Source organism: Ceratotherium simum, chromosome 28 (assembly GCF_057802395.1).
Source record: "Ceratotherium simum simum isolate JZ-2026a chromosome 28, ASM5780239v1, whole genome shotgun sequence".
Lineage (NCBI taxonomy): Eukaryota > Metazoa > Chordata > Mammalia > Perissodactyla > Rhinocerotidae > Ceratotherium > Ceratotherium simum.
The window spans coordinates 2,480,477-2,494,836 of NC_141927.1; positions in this window are offsets into that span (position 1 = coordinate 2,480,477).

The following is a 14,360-nucleotide window of genomic DNA, read 5'->3' on the forward strand; positions in this document are numbered from 1 at the left end:
GTTAGTGATGATATGGAATGATGGGACTTTCACATGCTGCTTGTGGGAGAATAAATTATATGACATAATTGCTTTAAAAATGATATTATCTAGTAAAGCTGAAAATACACGTCAGCTCCTAAGAATGTAAATCACATTTATGTATGCTTACGTGCTCCTGCCTACTTGCACAAGACCACTCACAGTTGCATTGTGCATGACAACTTCAAATTGAAATAAGCCAAGTGTCCATCAGTAGAATAGATAAATAAATCCTAGTACATTCACACCATGGGATACTATATAGAAATGAAAATCAAAAAGAGACACACATGAATGAATCTCAGAAATATATTGTGGAGCAAATGAGAGTAAACATTACAAAAGATATAATGCATAATAACACTTTTAGAAAGTACTAAAAAAGGCAAAATAAAACTATATTATGCAAAATGAAACAACAATGAGATATCACTATACACCCATTAGAATCACCAAAATCCAGAACACTGACAACACCAAATGCTGGTGAGGCTATGCAGGAACAGGAACTCTTGTTCATTGCTGGTACAAGTGAAGAATGGTGCAGTCACTTTGGAAGACAGTTTGGTGGTTTCTTACAAAACTAAACATACTCTTATCATATGACTCAGCAATCACACTTCTTGGTATTTACTCAAATGAGTTGAAAACTTATGTCCAAAGAAAATCTGCACACTAATGTTTATAGCAGCGTTATTCATAATTGCCAAAACTTGGAAGCAACCAAGATGCCCTTCAGCGGGTGGGTGGATAAATAAACTATGGTCCATCCAGACAATAGAATATTATTCAGTGTTAAAAAGAGATGAACTATCAAACCACGTAAGGACATGGAGGAAACTTGAATGCTTATTACTAAGTGAAAGAAGCCAATCTAAAAAGACTGTATGATCCAACTATATGGCATTCTGGAAAACGAAAACCTACAGAGACAGTAAAAAGATCAGTGGTTGCCAAGGGTTCCATGACAGGGAAGAAGAGATGAATTGGTGCAGCACAGGGAATTTTTAGGGCGGTGAAAATACTCTGTATGATACTGTAATGATGAATACATGTCATTATACATTCATCCAAACACATGGAATGGTTTCACTGAGAGTGAACCCTAATGTAAACTATGGGTGATAAGGATGTGTGAATATAGTTTCTTTGATTGTAACAAACATACCATCTGGTGGGGGATGTTGATAGTGGGAGAGGCTGTGCGTGTGTGGGGGCAGGGGATATAGGGGAACTCTGTACCTTCTGCTCAATTTTTCTGTGAATCTACAATTGCTGTACAAGATAGTCTATTGTAGAAATAAGTAACATTATTAGGGATACTTAATTAGGCATAAATACTAGAAGGAAAGAATCAAGAGTGGAATAAAATTATATTATGATAGTGGAACTCAAGTTGGGGGAGCTGAGGCATTTGGGAGGTTTCTGTGAAGCTGTTTTTGTTCTGTGTCTTGACCTGAGGGGTCTAGGTGTTTCTTTGGCAATTCATTAAACTGGACATGTTTTATAATCTATTGATCATCACATTTAGATTTATCGCTGTTCTGTATATTTATTATATATTGTATGAGAAGCAAAAGAATTACATGCAAATATATACAAATTATGACTGAAGTTGTATAGTTGAACATGCTTCAACAAAATATTCACCCCAACCTAGACATCCTCTTCCTGAGTGTATTCTTTAATACTTAACATTTTGCATGAGAAATGGAAAATGAAGACACATTTTGTGTTCTACAATGGACATATCTCTGTTGAAACTGAAAGCAGTTTTAAACTATGCATTACTGACATACTAGCAAAACTAAATGGAAAATTGTCAAGTATGAAAAACCCAGAACATGAAATTTGTGTGTTTACAAATAAAATAATTTGAATTTCAACTGTAAAGTTAAGGTCTTTAAGTTAAAGGAAGCTTCACACCTTCACTGTGTCATTTTTAAAAGAACAATATTGTATGTTTTCTATTTTGTCATTGTAGGCCAGTAGGAGTCTTATTAAACGACAATTCACCTGACATTTTCAAGTAAAATTTCCAAAAGTAAGGCAAAATGTAAAGCATTGATAAAATTCCTTCACATTAATCGTTAACCACTATTGCACACATTTTAAAACCTCTTAAATATTTTGGAAGGTTTGTATGTCATGGTGCAGAACCATTTATATAGTGTACTGTATCCTATTTAGGAGACCTGGAAGGTAAGATTATGTATTCACGTATGTTTGTGATTTCATTAAGAATGATACACAAGAAATGAGTGTTTTCCTATTACACCCCTGGAGAATCAAGGGGTAGAGACATGGGTGGGAAGGAAGAAGCTTGTGTCATCTCTCATATCATTAATGCGTGGGCTAGTAAAATAATGTTTACATTAAAAGAATAATGATTTGATTGAACTGTATTACGAAAGTACTCCCCTTCACCCTTATTTAGTTTAGTTTTTTTTTTTTTTTTTGGTGAGGAAGATTAGCCCTGAGCTAACATCCGTGCCCATCTTCCTCCATTTTATGTGGGACGCTGCCACAGCATGGCTTCATAAGTGGTGCATAGGTCCACGCCCAGGATGTGAACCTGTGAATCCCAGGCTGCTGCAGCAGAGTGAGTGAACTTAACCAATATGCCACTGAGCCAGCCCCCCTCCACCCTTCTTTTTAAAGTTTGCATAGAGATTAGTGATGGTCATTACTGGTAGGTTACAACAGTTGTTTGAACTGTGACTTCCCACCAAAATCACAGTGAGCATGTCAAAAGAAAAACCTGTGGCTGAAAAAAACAAAACAAAGACAATTTACATCAAAAGGCTCTAAAAAATATACATGAGCTGATTATGTCTTCGCTTCTAGCTCGTTGCTATAGGATACCTTGGGTTTCACCTGCTTCCTGCTTCTGGCTTCCTTCCGGTAGATGGCCGGCTGTCAACTACCCTGTACCTCCTCTGTCTTACCCATCTCATCACCATGAGCTTGAGCATTTCTACTGTCTAGAAATAGGAATCCTTCTCTAGACCTTCCCTCTTACCTTTCTGCACCCATCAAACTATTCTTGCCTCCATCCGAACAAGTGAATTCACAGAAGGCACCTAAATAGTGTGTCATGTAGCACACAGTGGGCAGTAAATAAGTGTTTGCTATTGTCATGATTGTGTCCTCAGGTTACAGAATTTTACTCGAATGCCATATAGTTCCTTTGAACTTCATTTTGTTGATACATGCTGCTAGTTGTTTCTTCATCCAAAAAAATAGTAAATTAAGCTTTTCTGAGTTAAAAAAAACCTAAAAGGAACAAAGTAGCAATTTTTGCTGTCATTAATATTGAAACACTCACTCCTATTTTTTTCTAGACGCTCTAACAAAGCAGTTGAAGGTACAATACATTTCATTTTTAAACTCATGTATTTCATATATGAAGTTCTAATATATTTTTCTAATCCTCTTTATTTTGATGCAAACGTGGAGATTTTTGAAGAGTGACGTGTAGCCGAGGTTGAGGCTTACATGGAAACTATGAGAAAACAGGATCCTGGCCAGATGTTCTTGTTTGCCTGATTTCTGACTAAGAACTGATTTGCTTTCTTGGTAATAATCTCTGCCTTGATAAAGGAATATTTAGAGTCTGAGTCGACGTGTTACTCATAAATCCTGAAATCTCCAACTCATTAAAATATATTTATGATGACTCTTAATTCATCCTACTTTTAAACCCTCATAAACTTCGTTTATTTTTCCTTTTTGGCATTTTTAAATAAAGGACAGATGTACAAACACAAATAAAAGAGGTAAATTCTGACATTTAAAAATCACTATTAGAAGCTGTGAAATTCTCCAAATGTGATTTTCCCACTATAATAAAATTATTTAAAGTAGATATATAACAAATCCTGAATTCCTCAAGACTCTCTTACCTTATGCATCAGTCTCTGACTGTGAGAAAAGTGGAATAATTGCAAGATGAAATGGATGTGTAATTTTGGGTCCAAACGTAATATTGATTTCTCAATTTTATGTTGATTATTCTCATTTCAATTCTGCTTATATCGTTCTATCGTCTTCTCTGGCCCTTGTGTATTCAAAACGATTGGGCACGTCTACCATGGGAGCTTAACCAGGAAGGCACTTTATGAAAGAAAGTATGAAATAGGGCTTGATGAAGAAAGAACAAAAAACATTAAATCATTGCTCTAAAATAAGCTGTTTTAAACCGTGAGATTTGCTAGTGGCTCGTGTATTTTAGGAACACAGACACATGAAACTCTTATTCTTCTTGTAAATATATTTAAAAGCTTTAAAGGAATTCTTCTGTATATCTGTAGCATATTCATCATGACAGGCCAACAATTTAATAACTAAGTCAACATTTGGGACTTATGCTGTAATGAGAAATACAATTTAGTTTCATGTGAAAATCAAAGTGACATTTTCAAAGAGAAAACCATTTGTATTTTTCATAACTGGGAAATATTAAATTCAATAGTTTAAAACAGTCATTCCTGATCCTCCTGAGTGAAGAATATACACCTATTTTAAATAGGTATATTTTCTATATATATATTTTACTGAAATATGTTATGATATATATATTATATGTGGTTATATATTTGTTATTGAAATATATTATGGTTACATATATTTTATATATATTATATATGGTTTTATGTATCTTAAATATATATTTGGTTATTGAAATATATTATGATTTTTTTGCTAATCAATTACTTAATGAAATATTTGATAGATTCCCTTTATGACAAGACAGTGAAGGAACTGGAGTAAAGAAAAAGATCTCTCCGTTTAGAAGTCGTCCTGAAAGACCATTTTCCAGCTGTATGTTCTTAACTAAGTAGCTTAATCTGGAACTTATTTTTCTTCATTTGGAAAATTAAGACATTTGGCAATTTGTTTATGATCAATAAGATTCCTGATATCTAAGAAATTCAATTAAAAATATACATGGCTAGACACTGTGGTTTCTGAGAGATGACGGTTCCCTTATCCCATCTTAGACTTTCCCGATTGGAAACGCGTTCCAAGGCCCTTGGTGGTCAGCGATGGGGACCCTGTTGTTGACTGAGAACTCGGGGACCAGGCCCCAGGCGACCCTTTCAAGGGGCCACGATCCCAGCTGCATCCACAGAGAAAAAACTGAGAGAGAGCAGAATCACAAAAACACAAGGAGTATCTCACTAGAAAATACAGATTCAAGGGAGTTAGGTAAAATATTATTTGCTGATTTCTCAAAGAGAGAATGTTAAAATCCTAGGAAATATACCATAATAGAAAGAAATGCCTTCGATCCTCTCAAAAGTAGTGTACTAGCTAGTAAGAGACCCCGCAGGTGGACTCACCGCTAGAGGATGTTTTGAGCAAAACCTATGAAGAGAGAGAAGAGATGAAGAAACAGTGCCCCTAACCCAGTTCAAATATACTAAGGCTTATTAATAAGTTAAATGTAGCATTTGCATAAAACATTGTAATCACAATGTTATTAATTAATTAAGTTAAATGTAGCATTTGCATACAATATTGTAATCACAATGTAATCAGATGGTAATAAAAATTATACTTTTTATTTATACATCGTTCCATCTATTCATCCATCTGCCCATCATTCCTTCTATTTTTGATTAGCAAATCATGGAGATTTTGCCTTTTGGGCTTTCTGAGATCCAGAGTGCAAATTACAGCTCCCTAGTATGGAAATAGTGCCATCTAGTGGCCACTGAAATTGCACATTTCTTAGATGGCTTTTCAGGAACAGGGTGGCTCACAAAACAGTCACATGATGCATGATGCAGCTGCTGTCCAGTGAAAATAGACTTTAAAAAAATAAATGATCAGCTTCCCTATGTGTAGTGGTTTCGCTCAGGATTATTGTACACAGTTTTTTGGAGTTAGCAGTTATTCAAATGGGTCCACTAGATACAATACTTGAATAGCTGGAAGAGAGGCCACAGCTGTCTTATATTTCAGGAAGACATATCTTGGAATATTTCACCAGTAATTCAGTTCTTTTCTGGAGCCTAAGAAGAAATCACAACTGGCTTCTCCAACTAGCTTGGTGTTCACCATTTTTACCACTGAGAGATCAATGAAAAAAATATCATGATGTGCATGCATCTCCTGAGCAAATGTCATTTCTGAAACATATTTTGTGGTTCTCTAAATTCTTTCCACATGCCAGGGCATGTCCTTAAAGGGCTCCAATCTTTCTTGCAAGGGCAGGATTGCCACTTCTCATCCTGATTCCTGACGACAAGGTCCTTGTAGGAATCACATAATGCTGTGTAAGTGGCTTATTAGGCACCTGTCAGAGCCTGATTGTGCGTCAGCTTAGATACAGCCCACTGGATGCTCTGCAGCCTTCTGCTGCGTCCATTGGTAACAGCCCAGGCACAGGATGTGCAAATACGGCCAGCAACAAATTATCCAACAGACATTTTCATCTCATTTAAATATGACAAGGCGGCTTTGAAGCTTTCAGCCTAAAATATATTTATATTACCCTCCAAGTGCAAAACTTTTGATTTGGCTTGCATAACATTGACATGACTCCAAAATAAAATAACCTCCTGTCTTGGTAATTGAGTTATCACTACAGAGTAAAAGTTGATGGAACAAATATTGCTGAGAAATGTAACTTTCCACTGATTTGTTCAAGAATAGACTCAACAAGTGTGTACATTTCACCTGGCAAATAGCCATTCTTTGCTTTCAGAAGCCAAACTCTTTAGTGGAATAGTGCAGGATCAATCCTTAGTTTTTGCATTAGGCATTAGAACATGCTGAAAAGAGAAATATAACATAAATAGTAACTTTACATGAAGTTTGGGAAAAAAGCAATGACAGTAAGAGACTTCAATAATAAGAAATATTATAACTGTATTTCTTTAATTTTCCACCCATATTATATATACTTCCTTTGTCACATTATTAAGTTAACACTTAATTTTCTAGATGCATTTAATAGTTTCTTCTACATACTCTTCAAATCATTCAACAAATATTGATGGAACACCTCCTAGGCATGAAGCAATATCATATGTACTCATCAGTTATAGTTGTATTTACTTCATTTCTCATTTTCTCCAGAACCCAAGCACCTTCTTTATTTAAATTTTTCTGCTTAAAATGCAAAATAACCTTGAATGAGTTTTTCAACTCTCTAAAATGAGTGAAATGCATACAACAATGTTTTTATAGAGTCAACGGTCTAAAATTTTCATCAAAACTTCTTTAAAGCCACTTTGGATTACAGTCCCAAGTGTTTTACTGGGTAAATAATATATTACACAACCAGAGCTTTCTAACATCTGACCCGGTGGCTTTGTTGCTCTATATTCTGAGTTCGCAAAACTTGCACATTCTTGGCTGTATTTGCTGCACCGAGCTAAAGTTGAACTTACACTAAAAAATGAAAAGAGATCAGATAAAAACAAAGAGGAGAGAAATTTGCACATTTTGAAGACTAACTCAAATACCTGCTGAGTCTCTTATTTTACAAAAGAACACATATGTAGTTGAATCCCTTGGCCTGAGTGCCAGCTGTGCCAGCTCCTAGCTATGTTCCTGCAAGTACTTCACCCCCTGACTCAGTTTCCTCAGGTGCAACATAAAGATAATTATTCCTACTGAAAGGGTTTAGGTCATGATTATACAAATGCATTAAAGTGAAATTTTTATATGTGAAAAACTATCTTAAAATATTTTGATGCTCTCTTGTTATAAAATACCTTACTGAGAATCATAAATACTTAAGGACTCTAAGCGGAGAAAATGAACTATTAACTTTTCGCTTTAATTGTATTACAATTATCCTAATGGGTGAAAATAGCTCGTGGGCATTTTGATCACACAGCCTTCCCTGGGGCCATCGGGAGTCTCTTGATGTAAGAAATTGTACCAACTGTCAAAACCAGGTGCCTGTAAGTGCTGGGATCTGAAGAACATGGGTGCTGACTACAGATTCATGAACATCAAAGAATCTGGAAATAGTGGCCCAACTTGAGCCCACAAGGGTCAATCCACAGTGAGCTGCTTGGTGCCCAGGCCACAGCAGCCATGATGGGGAAGGTTCCCGAGAGGAGTTTATTCCACACCTTGTCTCATCAACCACAGAAACTAGTCATTACCAACACTGCTCTGAAAAATATTATTGGACTTTGAGACAGAAATCATGAAACTGCTGTTTTTGATACAGGTTGAGTCATCATAGATCATTTTATTTTCCCTGGAAAACACCCCTTTGCTGTCTATTGAATGCTACATTACATTCTTTTTGAATTGAGAATTGTGTTTATATGTATTTGCGATGATTTTTCTGAAGGACGTAATGAGCCAAGCACATTTCATTACAGTATTAAAGTTGATACATCAGGCTTTAAATATGGCCATGGACTTAAAGAAGTCTACTGGTTTTGAAAAATTAGATGAATATACAAGTTCTAAAACTATTTAATGATTAACCCTGGTAGCTTTCTTCATAGACCAGCACAATTTCTACTTTTTTTAACTATTAGTCCCTAACAATTCACATAAATATTGTACTCTTCCGTCAGTTGATTCTTTTCGTTTTTTTTTAAATCAAGGCTTCAATGAATGGCAGATATTTTTTAAAGAGAGGAGAATTTGGATAGTGTTGGAAAAATAAAAGGGGTTTAGATGTGTACATCATATGTGGAATTGTAAAGAGAAAAAGTAAAGAGAAATGACTGGAAATGATGCTGGAGGAGAGGTGGGGGGAGGGGAAGAGACTTCTGGCTAATTTCAACGTTGCTCTTCATAGAGACTGAAACACAACAATGCAACAGCAATAATAATAGCAACAATAAGCCAAAACAGAGGGGATTATGAGTAACCTAGAAAGGTACTAGTGTAAGAGCAACTAGTGGAACAAAAACACAGATTATGTTCACGTGTAAGTGAAGGACAGCAATGACACACAACGGGGAGAGGAAGCCAGAATATATTGTGATTATAAGGCTCGTGCACTACCAGTGAGGTGGTAGAGTGGTATTCCAATTGGACCTGGGTTAGTCATAAATGTATGTTGTAAACTTTCGCGCTACTACTAACAAAAGTAAAATAGAAGCAGAATTGATGTGCTAAGAAAGGAGAGAAAATGGAATCAGATTTGAGTGGCTCAGTTAAAACTACAAAAGGCAGAAAGAGAGTGGAAGACAAATACAGGAATGAACAACGAGGGCAATGGATAGAAGAGTAGTCAACATGGTAGATGTCAGTCTAACTACGTTAACGACCACCTTGACCATCACACCTGATCTTCCATGGCCTGAGGAAATGGCCATGGTCCCCCTGGGTCTTCATGTGCAGTCATGTGGTCCTTCCTCCTCAGGACCTAAGCCCACCGCCTCTCTTTGCCTCTAGACCTGTGACAAGACTAAAGTCCTAACAGAAGATGAGACACAAAGCGTGAGCTGTGAGGAGGTCATGAAATGTTCATGATTTTGACAGAAACCTGGAGAACATGTGCTGCAATGGATCTTAGGAGTATGGGATCGGGAATACAAGTTGGATCAGGCTATGTTTTTTGATAGTGGCCCATTAAGCAGCCGCTGGATTCAATGTGTTGAGGGGTTAGAAAGAGCTCTGACAGCTTGTTTTGTTGGCTAAAATACAGACACAAAAGTGGCCCGTACCAAGCAAAGTTGGAATACCGGAATTCCTTTGATATAACATAAAGCTATGATCATGTTGCAGGAACGAAGACTGTGATATAAATGTGAATATGGATTATATTTGTGCTTACATGTTGCACTATTAGATTTCTATGGCTATGTAATAGATTACCACAAATTTAGTCATTAAAATGTCAGACGTGGGGCAGGCCCGTGGCTTAGCGGTTAGGTGTGTGAGCTCCGCTACTGGCAGCCCGGGTTCGGATCCTGGGCTCGCACAGACACACTGCTTCTCCAGCCATGCTGAGGCCACGTCCCACAAACAACAACTAGAAGGATTTGCAACTATGACATACAACTATCTACTGGGGCTTTGGGGGAAAAAAAGGGGGGAGATTGGCAATGGATGTTAGCTCAGAGCCGGTCTTCCTCAGCAAAAAGAGGATTAGCACAGATGTTAGCTCAGGGCTGATCTTCCTCCCCCCCCCACAAAAAAACCCCACAAAAACCAAACCAAAACAAAATAAACACCAAAAAAAAAACGTCACACATGTATGACCTTGCAGTTCTATAGGTCAGAGGCTGGGCACGGCTGTTTGGGTTCTCTGCAGAGTGTCTGATGAGACTGAAATCGAGGGGTGTGTTGAGTGGAACGCTTATCTGGAGACTCTTCCGGCTGTCTTGCTGGCTGTCAGCAGGGAGTCATTCTCAGCTCCAGGGGGCTGCCTGCATTCCTTGGCTGGACTGTCTTCAAAGTGAACTACAAAGAATCTCCCTTGTGGCAAATCCCTCTCATGCTTCAAATCTTTCTGACTTTACACCCAGATTTAAAGACCCGTCTGGATAAGGTCTCTTTAAAGTCAGCTGTGCCATAGAATCTAACATGATCACGGGAGTGACTCTGCCATGATACTCGGGCTCACCCCCCCGCCCCTCAGCGGAGGGCAGGGAACGTCGAGGGCCACTGTAGATTCCACCCGCCACATACATGTGGGGTGGCTGGTGTTTTCTCTGGGACACAGGGTGTTGGCTTCCACCGCAAGGCACTCATCCTCATGAGCAAACACCGTGGGAACTGACTCAGGTTCCCTCCATCCTATCTGGTTCCACCTCACTTTCTTGGGTTCCAGTTTACCCATCTCTCGCCTGCTTGACATGGTCTTCTCTTCCAGGATGCTTCATGTGGATGTCAACTCCAGCATCAGACGTGGACACAACAGCCTTCCAAAGACTTTACCCGGTGCTCACAATCCTGTAAGACTAACTTCCTATAGTGTGTACTCCTGGTGGTCCTGCTTCTCTGATTAAATCCTGACAGATACCGAGACTCATATTATCCTTGAGAGTGATGTTACTGTTCTGCATATTGTCTTTTCTTGCCAAGTGAGTGTGAAGTTCTTAAGAATAGACAGAAGATGGTACAAAATAATAATAGAGATATCGTCTAGAGACACAAACCCCAGAGTTCATTTACTAACTGTCATTGACTTGTGGTCTTGGGAGAATCATGCAGCTCACTAAATCTCAGGTTGTTCATGTGCTAAAAGAGAAATGATCTTAATAATGTCTCGTTGCTCATAGAATTTTTATTTGTATGACTTATGATTTGGATGCTTTTTGCAAATGCCTGTGATTTATGAGTACAACTTATGATTTAAAACTGCTTTGCCGGGCCGGCCCCGTGGCTTAGCGGTTAAGTGTGTGCGCTCCGCTGCTGGCGGCCCGGGTTCCGATCCTGGGCGCACACCGATGCACCGCTTCTCTGGCCATGCTGAGGCCGTGTCCCACATACAGCAACTAGAAGGATGTGCAACTATGAGATACAAGTATCTACTGGGACTTTGGGGGAACAAAAAAAATAAAATTAAATAAAAAAAAAAAAAACTTTTGCCAACTCTAGATGTTAAAGAGATGTTTCCGACCATTCTAATTCATGTATTTCTCCAGAAATGCTCTAAAGCAGTGCCATACACACATTTTAGACATTCAAATATATATATACATGTGTGTTGTATTTAGTCATCTTATATTTTAATTGGAAATTGTTATATAAATACACTCATGGAGACACATACAGAATTAAAGAGATGAATAGTTTCCTTCTCTACACCTCCCTCCTCCCCCTCGCCCATCACCTTCTCCCCCTTCTTTTTCTCCCCTAGAAGAGTGTCCATTCTCTCTAAATTCAGTAAGAACTTGACAGACTTTTCATAAAAACAGCCAAAAACTATCAGAGAAGATTGAGTGAAAACAGCATTAGCACAGTTTCCTACATAAGGAATGTATAAGACAGTGTCACTCTGGTTGTCATGACAGGAGTGGGTGTACTACTGGCATCTGGGGGGTGGAGGCCGGGAGTGCTGCTCAGAGATGATGATGTGCAGACGACGGCCCACAGCAAAGAGTCCTCCGGCCCCCAATATTTCAGTAGTACTGAAGTTAAGATTGAGAAATGCTGATATGATATTCAGTAGATATTGATTATAATAAACAAGATTGATTAGATCTAATTAGTAATAGTAATCTTATTGCAACTAAACCAAACTGATATTGATCAAAGACTAAGAATTGAAGAATTCCAAAGCTGTGGATATTAGGCAAAGCAAAATAGCTCAACAGCCAACAGTGATGCATGCATCTTCAGTTTTTTACAGCTGATGAGCATTTGTGGTAATTATAGGTCATGCTACTTAGAATTGCTGGCATGTCCAAGACCACGCAGAAGAAGCGATCACCACCCTGGTAACAAGAATGAATCTGGAAATGCCCCTGCTGTGCAAGACTGAGTATTTCTGAAAATTCCAGTTTGAGAAAGAGTCACGCCAGCGTCCATTTACCTTAACTCCTTGTTAAAAAGTTTGTCACATTGCTGCAGGTTCAAGCGCAATATCGGAGTGTTAGTAGAAAATGTACTAGATGAGACCGGTTGGGATATGCATTTATTCAGTGTGCTGAGATTCAAAAATAGTGAGGGAAGGGCCTAGTTTATAGCAGCTTACTCAGAGGACTGAGCAAACTATGCTTTGTTAAATAAATTTGAAAGTGCATTCTGGAACCTTCTAGGTGACTTAATTTTGACAGTAAAAACTGCATTTATCATAGTAATTATTTTTATATCTTCAGCTTGCATTCTCTTTAAGAAAAATGACAGAATATGAAGAATGGAAACGTTTTAGGTCATATAAACCAAGTTTTTTCCTTAGAAAATAAAGACTACTTAGGGCAAGAGAGAATTAATGACTTAGTCAAAGTGAGAGCTATTTGGTAGCAGATAAGTCAACCAGCACTGCTTGTCACAAATTCTCTAGGCAAGTCCCCTTTGAGTATCTGACCACCCAGAGCAACCATTAGTCGTTCTCACGAAGCAGAGTGGATCTCCACCTCCAGCCATCTCTCCTTCGGGGCAAAGTGAAGAACCAGGTGCGCTGCCCAAAGTTCTGCCTACTGGGAAGGTTTCCCTTCATTCTGCTCTCGAGGGTCCCCCCAAAGTGGAGCTTTAGTGCTGGGGCTGCTCACGTTCAGGAGGGGCCAGCATATCACACAGAGCCTCCTTTAAACAAAAAAGGAAAATGACCTGAATTCTTTCTTTCCAGTCAACTTCTCGTGAGGTCAAAGATATGGTATGGATTGAGAGAGAGGAGGTAAATTATCAGAAATCAGAGCAAAGGACGTCTGGACTACTTCCTCATGGAGCTTTCCGTGCCTTTAGGGACTGCTCAAACCTGATCTTATCTATACCATTTCAATACATATATATGTTATGTATATGCAACTACACATACATACATAATGTTGGAATGGTATATACACATACAGATAGAGGGATAGATATCTATAGATATAGATAGCATCTGTCTATCTATCTATCTGTCCACCTGTATGTAGAAATGCCATATATCTCCAACATTTGGCTTGTTTTATTGTGTGTGTATACTAGTTTTACGTTGCTTCTATATCGAATCTTCCACAAACTTTGCAGCTTTAAACAACAGAAATGTATTGTCTTACAATTCTGGAGTTCAGACATCCAAAATTAGCCTCACTGGGCCAAAACATAGGTGTCTGCAGGGCTGGCTCCTTCTGGAGGCTACAGGACAGAATTGATCTTCTTGTCTTCTCCAGCCTCCACAGGTCACCTGCATTCCTTAGCTCCTGGCCACTTTCTCCATCTTCAAAGCCAGCAGTGTATCACCCTCAGATCTCCCTCTGACCCTCTGAACTCTGCTTCCCTCTTCACATCTCCTTCCCTGACTGTCACTCCTGGCTATATTTTACAGGGACCCTCGTGATTCTATTGGGCCCACCCAGATAATCCAGGATAATCTTTTCATCTCAAAATCCTCCATTTAGTCCCATCTGCAAAGTCCCTTTTGTGGTGGAAGTTAACATATTCACAGGTTTGGGGGATTAGGACATGGACATCTTTGGGAATAGGGCATTATGCTGTCTACCACAGTGGGCCAGACAGATCTAATTCATGAGGGACAGCTCAGGTTGCATGGTAACTTGGTGGTTCATGGTCGAGCATTCAGTCTATTAGGAGCCTCAAACAAGTCAGGTGCTATTTATTAAAAAGAGAATAGTTTTATGCATAGGATGGCAAAACTTTGCTTGAAAATCATGAGGGTCTGTGCTATGATTTGCCTACAGCGTGAGGTTTCCCACCTGCCATAGACACTTCCAGAACCATTGGATGTACTCTGG